The 9,676-nt window shown below is 42.1% G+C and overlaps 1 pseudogene; it reads right to left on the reverse strand.

Moving 5' to 3' along the window:
* Positions 1–2,735: 2,735 nt before the first annotated feature.
* On the reverse strand, positions 2,736–5,799 carry LOC138658011 (uncharacterized; annotated as a pseudogene).
* Positions 5,800–9,676: the final 3,877 nt, after the last annotated feature.

A 9,676-nucleotide genomic window follows, 5' to 3' on the forward strand; every position in this document is an offset into this window, starting at 1 on the left:
AACTTATCTGTGTAACCTAACAGGTGTTGGCAATAACTAAATCACACTTGCAGCCAGCTGACATGGATTAAAGTTGACTCAACCTCTGTCCTTGTGTGTACCACATTGAGCATGGAGAAAAGAAAGAAGACCAAAGAACTGTCTGAGGACTTAAGAAACCAAATTGTGAGGAAGCATGAGCAATCTCAAGGCTACAAGTCCATCTCCAAAGACCTGATTGTTCCTGTGTCTACCGTGCGCAGTGTCATCAAGAAGTTTAAAGCCCATGGCACTGTAGCTAACCTCCCTAGATGTGGACGTAAAAGAAAAATTGACAAGAGATTTCAATGCAAGATTGTGCAGATGTTGGATAAAGAACCTCGACTAACATCCAAACAAGTTCAAGCTGCCCTGCAGTCCGAGGGTACAACAGTGTCAACCCGTACTATCTGTCGGCGTCTGAATGAAAAGGGACTGTATGGTAGGAGACCCAGGAAGACCCCACTTCTTACCCCGATACATAAAAAAGCCAGGCTGGAGTTTGCCAAAACTTACCTAAAAAGCCTAAAACGTTTTGGAAGAAAGTTCTCTGGTCAGATGAGACCAAAGTAGAGCTTTTTGGGCAAAGGCATCAACATAGAGTTTGCAATCATTTTCAGGAAGAAAATGAGTATTATCTGACAGAATTGCAGGGGTGTCAATACTTTTGACCATGACTGTATGTGTATATACATACATATGGGTTAGGAAATTTAAACAATTGTGTTGGTATGGGTCCGTAGCAAAGCTGCGGGTCCACTTTCTGACCGAAGTTGTCAACCTAGTGCACGACGTGAGCAGTGGATGCAGTATTTCAACGCATCTGCCGCCCTTAATTAAATGAAGTACGGCGAGGAGGGGGAATAGTTACTGTTGCGCAAGGACGGTGGAAAATGTCGGACGTAACGGGCCAAAAAACCAACACTTTAATGTATTTTCTTGCACACGGTCTTTGTGCTACTGTAGATAACCGTATATTTCTTTTAGCCCACAATTAATTTTAATACAATTTTTCCCTTGTTATGTTATTTTTTAGATTGAAAAACACCCTGAGGTCTGGGACCGGTCAAGTGATAAATACAAGGGGGCAAAGCGTGATGCCTGGCCCCAAATTGTAAACGCTCTATTTCCAGAGTGGCCGAATCTCCCGAAACAGGGGCAAACAATGATTTGAAAGTACTGATTTTTTAAATTATTTTGAAAATGTAAGAAAAATGGATTTGTAATGTTTTATTTTTAAATTATTTCATTTCAGTGGGCGATGTGAAGAAGAGATGGCGGTCTGTGACAGACAGATTCATGAAATCCCTCAAGAGTCCAAGTGGCAGCTCACCGCCAAGGAAGAGGGTGCCATATGCAGACCAGCTGCAGTTCATATTGGGAAGCCGGAGTTTGAGGAGGTAGATAATATATAAAAATTGTTTTGCTTGACCTCATGATTTCAAATTGTATTTTTGTAACATTGGTTTTTCTTTGGTCTGCAGAACAGAAAGCAACGTCTATGCCCAAACACCTCCGGACCTTAATGAAGGTGACACCACGGAGGACAATATTGGAGAGGAAGTACAAGACTGCAGGATGGGCAGCCAAGATTCTACGGGGAACATGTCTTTGTCCGGAAGGTCACCAGAAATTACTGATACCTTTGGAGAACGTGACATTGCAGCAAATACGGGAGAATTTTTGGACTCTAACACAACTTCAACTTCCTCGGACGCTGCAGCCAACTCTGGTGGTGGTGTGTCGAGGCACATGGGGATGGGGGCTGCTTCTGCCCGTCCCGTGACTTTGAGAAGGGCGGTACCAAAGAAGACCAAACAAGCTCAAATTATTGAAAACTTAACAAGCAGAACGCTCAATCTGCTTGATAATTCGGCAAAGCAAGATGAGCAAGACAAATTTGGGTCACTTTTGGCAGACTGCCTTAGACCACTCCCACGGGACAAGCAGCAAATGTACATGACTGCAGCCAATTGTCTATTAATGGCAATTGATGGCACATCCACCCTACCCCCTGCTCAACAAGTTATGATGGGTATTTTTTACCTTTTTAACAACCCCATTGTGCCTCCACCACCACCACCAGCAGCTGCATCGCAGCATTATGGACAGGCGGCAACATACAGGGCCGACCATGTAGATGCGTACAGTTATGGCCATACACCTGTACCTAGTGCAACTGGCCATCGTTCAAGTACGCCCAATACCAGTGTCTCCTCCCGTCCAGACTTATTTACGGGTTATGGATATCAACCCGAATATCACCACTTTTGAGATTTGACGTCTCATCCTTTTTGAGTAGAGATGGGAGTGAAGAGAATGTTTAACCGTTAGAGTTCCAGACAAAATATTATAAAGTTATTTAAGTTTTGTTAAAAAATGTCAGTTTATTGAAAAAAAAAATTTGTTATTTAATGTTTGATATTACATCAGCTTATGTATCTTCCTTGAACAATATTAAAAACAGTTTCTTGTATGTAATAAAACTATTTTACTTTATTAAAAAAAGTTTAGTTTAACTACTCTGTGAGTTGGGATTATCAAAAAAATGTGAAAATCGGATAATGGGATCTGATGAAGCAACAGTAAAAGAAAAAAACATGGAAACGATTATTGTTTTAATCATATTTTGTATTTATTAACAATTATTTGCTTTCAATTTGATGATTAAAAAGGGCCTTGGTAGATAGGGATTTGGCGTCGGTAGATAGGGATTAGGCCTCGCATTTTCTCTGGTGTTATCATCTCTGCCGTACAGACTGGTTCCTTAGTTGATAGGGTTCAGCCGTCATATGTTCTCTGCTGTTATATCTGACGTCCAGGCTTGGGCCTTGATTCAGTTTAGGCATCCGATCTTCTCTGCAGTTCAGGCTGCTCTACACCGGCAAAAGAGTATTGCCAGTGCACGGCTCCTTCAGGACTCATGAAGTAGTCTGCGAAGATTTCTCTCACACGCACACCCGAGTTACATTGCTTTCCTTGACCAAAGTTGTCCACTGCAACTAATTCCGACACCTGTGGCTCCTCAACTACCTCTGTGCTGTATTCCCGAGCATAGTTGTGGAGCACACAGCATGCCTTTATCTCAGTGTCCACGGTCTCCGGATCTAAATGGATGGCAGTGTGAAAGATCCTCCACCGACTACACATGATCCCGAAGGTACATTCCACATATCTTCGTGCACGGCTCAGCCTATAATTAAAAATCCTATGCCGATCATCCAGTGCTCTTCGTGGGTATGGGCACAGCAGGTGGGGCTTTAAGGGAAATGCCTCATCCAATACCATCACAAAGGGCACTGCATGTGTGGAACCTGGCAAAGGTCTTGGGGCTGGGAGCGTGCCGCCATCTCGAAGAATTTGAAGTCCAATCTGTGATGATTGCAGCACCAGAGAATCCCCAGAACTGCCATAAGCACCGACGTCGATGGCAACAAACTTGTAATGTGCGTCAGCCACCGCCATCAGGACCACCGAAAAATACTTCTTATAATTAAAGAAGCTTGATCCTGATCGTGGTGGCTTCAGCACTCTTACATGTTTGCCATCAACAGCACCTGCGCAGTTGGGGAAATTGGCCACAGTTTGAAACCCTGCTGCAACCTGCAGCCATGTCTCCTCGGTTGGGCAAGACATCACGATGGGCTGCAACTTCTGCCAGATGATGGTACATGTGCACCCTACAATTTGCGAGATGGTGGATTTACCAAGCCTAAATTGGAGGTGCAGGGATGTGTAGCTCTCTCCTGTGGCTAAAAACCTGAAGAAAGGAAAAAAATAATTTAGAAAACCTACTAACACTAAATGTATGTATTGCAAGATAAAACATACACATCATGGCCACTAGCGTTATGGGGACACAGGCAGCATTGTGGCAGCATTATGTGGGCGTGCTGCCAGCATTGGGGCAGCATTATGAGGGAAACAGGGTGCACTCGCAGCATTGCGGCAGCATTATGAGGGAAACTGGCAGCATTGGGGCAGCATTATACGGCCACTGGCACAATTGCGGCAGCATTATTAGGGAAACTGGCAGCGGCAGCATTATGGGTGCACTCGCAGCATTGCGGCAGCATTATGAGGGAAACTGGCAGCATTGTGGCAGCATTATGGGGCCACTGGCACAATTGCGGCAGCATTATGAGGTAAACTGGCAGCATTGGGGCAGCATTATGAGGGAAACAGGGTGCACTCGCAGCATTGGGGCAGCATTATGAGGGAAACAGGGTGCACTCGCAGCATTGCGGCAGTATTATGAGGGAAACTGGCAGCATTGTGGCAGCATTATGGGGCCACTGGCACAATTTGCGGCAGCATTATGAGGGAAACTGGCAGCATTGGGGCAGCATTATGGGGCCACTGGCACAATTGCGGCAGCATTATGAGGGAAACTGGCAGCATTGTGGCAGCATTATGGGGCCACTGGCACAATTGCGGCAGCATTATGAGGGAAACTGGCAGCGGCAGCATTATGGGTGCACTCGCAGCATTGCGGCAGCATTATGAGGGAAACAGGGTGCACTCGCAGCATTGCGGCAGCATTATGAGGGAAACTGGCAGCATTGGGGCAGCATTATGGGGCCACTGGCACAATTGCGGCAGCATTATGAGGGAAACTGGCAGCATTGTGGCAGCATTATGAGGGAAACAGGGTGCACTCGCAGCATTGCGGCAGCATTATGAGGGAAACTGGCAGCATTGTGGCAGCATTATGGGGGAACTCACAGCATTGCGGCAGCATTATGGGGGAACTGGCAGCATTTTGGCAGCATTTAGGGGGGCACTCGCAGCAAGGCCTTACCGCAAGGTGATGAGCAGCCTTTCTTCTGCAGAGATTGCTCTTCACATAACCGTATCTTCATAAGTGAGGTGTGGACCAAGAAGAATTAGAAGACGATCAAATGCCACAATGGAAAGCCGGCAAAACTGAGTAAATTTATCTGGAAAGCTGAAAATAAAAAGGAAAAAAAAAATTAAAATTAAAATAATTTTAAACACACACATATTGTACGTTGTATATAGCAATAAAAAGTTACAAATAAACTCAGCTGTCAATATACCATTTCTCCCTATATCTTACCTCCTTAAATCCCGGAAAAGAACATGGAAGTGTCCCTTTTCCTCCCATTCCTGAATAATGGGATGAACCCACATCCTTTTTTGTCGTCTGCTATTCCTTCTTCTCCGAGATTGCTCCTATGGGAGAATATAGTATGTGTTATTACATGGAACTGTACAACGCATGGAATACTGCTGCCAATCCGCAGCGTCATAAACTCGGCATCTCCGCAGCCTAAGGCTGGGTTCACATTGCGTTCCCCCAGTCCGTTTGACGGACTTCGTTACACCGCTGCATAACGTGGTGAAACATAGTCCGCTAGCGCCGCCATTGACTCCTATGTCGGATGCATCGCTAGCCATGTGCCGTCATTTGAGTGATGGTAGGACCCCGAGACTCGGACTGCAGCGTTGCCGGGTCCGTCACTGCTAGTGCAGATAGAGCTGGCAGATGCTCTATCTGCGCTAGCGATGTGCCAAAGACAGCACTTGCGTTACAGCAGACCGTTAACGTATGTGTTGAACGGGCTGCTGTACACAGTGTGAACCCAGCCTAATACGCAAAATGTTCACATCTAATGAAATTATCTTACCAGATCGCTGTGGTGGTGCAGCAAAAGCAGTGCCGTATGCAACAGTAGCCGGTTCTGTTGTGGAGTAAGACGATGGTGCGGCATGTTGAATCCTACAAGGAAGCAAAATGGAGAAGAGGGGTTGGACCAGGAAATGACCTCATGGGATGTTTTTTTTTTCAACCAACTTTATGTGTTTTAAAAAACGCACAAAAAAATGCATTTAAAAAACACATAAAAAACGCACAAAAAACGCACTAAAAACAAACGCATGCGGATTTCCTGGGAGTGGTGCCAGATTTTCCTCAGGAAAATTCTGCACAAAATCCTGACGTGTGCACATACCCTAAGTTTTCACCCATAAACAAAGTTCTTCCTGTTAAAATAGATAAGGCAGACTGGAGAAACTACCTGTTGGAAAAATCCAGGGTAGAATGAAGTAATTTAAGTATGCCAATATATATCTAAGTTATTCTTAGATAACCAGGGCTAGGATAATGACTAGGTAAGTGAGGCTGTATGGCGACAAATATGAAACAGGAGCAAAGTAATGCAGACTGGAGCAACTGCCTGCAGGAAAAAAATAATGCAGTGACGGGTAAAAAATCAATTCAACGTGATAGGAGCCATATAGAATGGAGCAACTGTCTGCAATAAAAAATACAAAGTAGCAACAGGTAATGAAATTTAACTATAGATAACAACAGAAAATTAAGCTTTTCTTAGGAAATCAAGGTCAGCACAGAAACTAGGCAATTGAGGCAATATGGCTACTTAAATGCAGCATGAGAGGTGTAATGCAGACTGGAGCAACTGCCTGCAAGAAAAATCCAAAGAAATAATTTCTGGACAGGAAAAAGGGCTAGACGTGAAAGTGCACCAGGGTAGTTATGGCTAGCACTCATGATTTATACCACTGCTTATCATGATCTTCCTAAAACATTAATAAAATATGAAATTCAAGTAACATACTGCAGCTGGTAAAACAAAAGTTTATTACTCTAACAATAATTATTGTAGTAAATCATCATCACCGTGAGATAATAATAGTAATGCCGTTGAGACTCCAATGATGAGGAATAAGGGATTTCTGCAATGAAGACATTTAATTGACCTGGGAAAATATAATCAGAAATAAACAACAGCAGCCAAATATTACAAGCAGCAAGACAGTATATAAAAGGACAGGTTATCGGACTGGTGATTTTTCTAGGACAATTGCTGTTCTCGATGTGGAGACTCTGTGATGAATATTCCAATATGGAGCAGTCAGCCATGGATGAATCAGCTGAATAAGGAAGCGCCTGCTTATGTGTAAGTTCAAATAACGTGTGTTGTAGGCTTCATTGACTGAGTTCACATGTATGTGTCTAACTTGTCAGAAGCATTATTATGGACTTTCTCTAAGAGAATCATTGTGAAACTTGGAAACATGACAACTGCTTGACAGCATTTTCTAAAAGAAAGTAAAGAGAAGAGATATTCATGAAACTTGTGACTGACCTCATGACTCTGAGTTGCTTGGGATTTTTTCCAAAGGGGATTTTTAAAAGGCCATGAAATTTTAAGTAGCCATCCTTTAAAATTGATAATCATAACTTTCTCACACTGAAGATACTTGAGGTTGCTCCCATATAAGATATCAGATGAATAAAAAAAACAAGACAGTGTAAATGATCCAGTAACAGAGAAAGAACTTAAAATTATTAGCAACGGACTTAAAAACTGGGAGAATTATAAGGTACCTACTGGTCACTTTATGAATAGAAGGCGAAGGGGAAAGGGATATGATTAAGCGCTCCACGTTGATGACTTCAGTTCTCCAAGGCGGTCAAACTGGTTGGTGCCATTTCCGCTGGTGATAGCAGCCATAGTGAAGGGGAGGAGGGAAATTTAATCCAACCAGGTAATAAAACTATTTTTTTTATCTAAGGAATTTTAAAAGGTTAAAAGGACCTTGAAGCCTTCGAAGTCCTTTTAACCTTTTAAAATTCCTTAAACAAAATAATTGTTTTTATTACCTGGTTGGAATGTGTTGATGAAATTCCCCTTCTCCCCTTCACTACTGGACACTTTCTGGCTTACCATCAATTGATGTGATTTGTTAAATACCAGCCTTTCGAAGTTAGATGGACAATGCTTAGATAGGGTCTTTTGAACTAATTATACAATCTGTCCCAACCAGATCTCCTTTATGGACACTATATCATAAACTAAGTGTTACGCCCTTGTCCTTGATATACTGGGCTTCACTTCCTTCCCCTGGGTCCTCTGCTGTCTGTTGTGCTCCGTGTCGGGTTTTACAAGTTGCCCAGCATGGATCAATTCCATCATCTTCCTAGGCTAACTAGGTAAACATGGAGAAGCAAAGAGTCAAAAGCAGATGCTTTTTTTGAAAATTATGCACTTTTATTTGTTGTTGTCTCCTGTGCGAGTAAATCAACATATTAGTACAAGTCTTTCCAAAACACAACATGGTATTTGCTGGAAAATCTAGTAGAATATTTGGAAAAGCTCAAAGCAACTTGTTATCAAATTAATAGAGAGTGTGGGTGGGAGCCAGTAGTTTGTTTCGGTATGTGTCATTTTGTTCTGTCTTTATTAAAAGGTTTTACTTTTATGTTAAAGATCTTCTGTGATTCACTTTGTGTTTTCTTAAAGGTGACATTTTGGCATTCAGATATGTGCAATGCAAGTTTGTATAGTTCAATAAAAAGAATTGGAAGGAAAGAAAAAATACCTAGATATTAAAAAAAGAAAACTCATGCCAAGCCAAACATTGCTCAATAATTCACTATTTTTCATTGAATCGCTGAATTGTAAGATTCCACCACATTCTAAGGAAAAATAAGTCACATACACAGGGGCAATACAGATGAGCTAGGCAGTCTCAATGTTCCATGGTACCGAGGGTCTGATCAAGTTTTTTGTTTCTTTGTTTTTTCTGTCTTAAGGTTGTTTTTGTTTTGTACTAAACTCTTCTTTTGAATTAAAAAAAATCACAAAAATGGAGGAAATGGACTCCAATCTCTTTAAGTATGAATGATTTTTTTGTACGCCAGAATTTTTATGCAAATGTTAGAGTTGTGTGTAATGTTTTAACCAGTCATGTGACTTTTTTCATTAAATGGACGAAAAAGAGGTAAAAGACGAAAATAAAATATAAATTTTATTTTGTGCAAAAATAATTAACTTCCATGAGCCATTTTTAAGAATTTGGTGCTAAAAAAAGCCAACGAATACTACCAGACAGAAAACAAAAGTGACTTTAAAAAACCCAACACATAATGAGAACTACAGGCTGGGCTGTATTAACACATGGCCAGGTTCCTAGGCTTTTAAGTATTTCCGTCTCCTTCCAGAACTTCAATCTGTGACTGATATGCAGTTAAAAAAAATATTCTGCTGACCTATTTTTTTCACAGAGCAATTCCGCCTGTCTTTTTGAAATCCTGACATGTGCTTGTACATTTTGGCTGCCATCTTTTATTTCTAAAACTGGCTGGTTCCAATAGCCCGTGGCAACATACGAGCAGGTGGGATCAAGGTCACGACTAGACAGTATTGCTCATTGAAGTATAACAAAGGGGAAAGTAGCATGCCATTACAACTCAAACGCTAGTACGCTATTGGTTCATTGTGATATATTGCTATGTCGCAATAGCAATTAGATCCCTAGGGTGCAATTAACAGTGCTTAAAAAAACATTTGATGGGGTCAGAGTTACCAAGGGTCATTAAGTTACAGCTGTCTCCTCCTACTTGTCCATAAGAAGCCCAGTGCTCCAGTGTTCTGTACGAGAGAGCACCTGCCAGACTCCTCTGGCAGCGGCTTAGTTCCCATAGAACAAAACGATTTTCCATTGGCAATCCAACCAGCTGGATCCTCTTCTCCTTACAAAATCCTCTATTGAGGAGAGTTGTGAAGCTTCCATACACATCAGACTGCCGATATTGGCAGGTTCAGATAAGGTTAGGTTTAGTCTAATTTCTGTGGATTTTAGAAGTCAGCCTAACAAATAATGGAGC

The sequence above is a fragment of the Ranitomeya imitator genome, chromosome 1, assembly GCF_032444005.1.
Source record: "Ranitomeya imitator isolate aRanImi1 chromosome 1, aRanImi1.pri, whole genome shotgun sequence".
In the NCBI taxonomy this organism is placed as follows: Eukaryota; Metazoa; Chordata; class Amphibia; order Anura; family Dendrobatidae; genus Ranitomeya; species Ranitomeya imitator.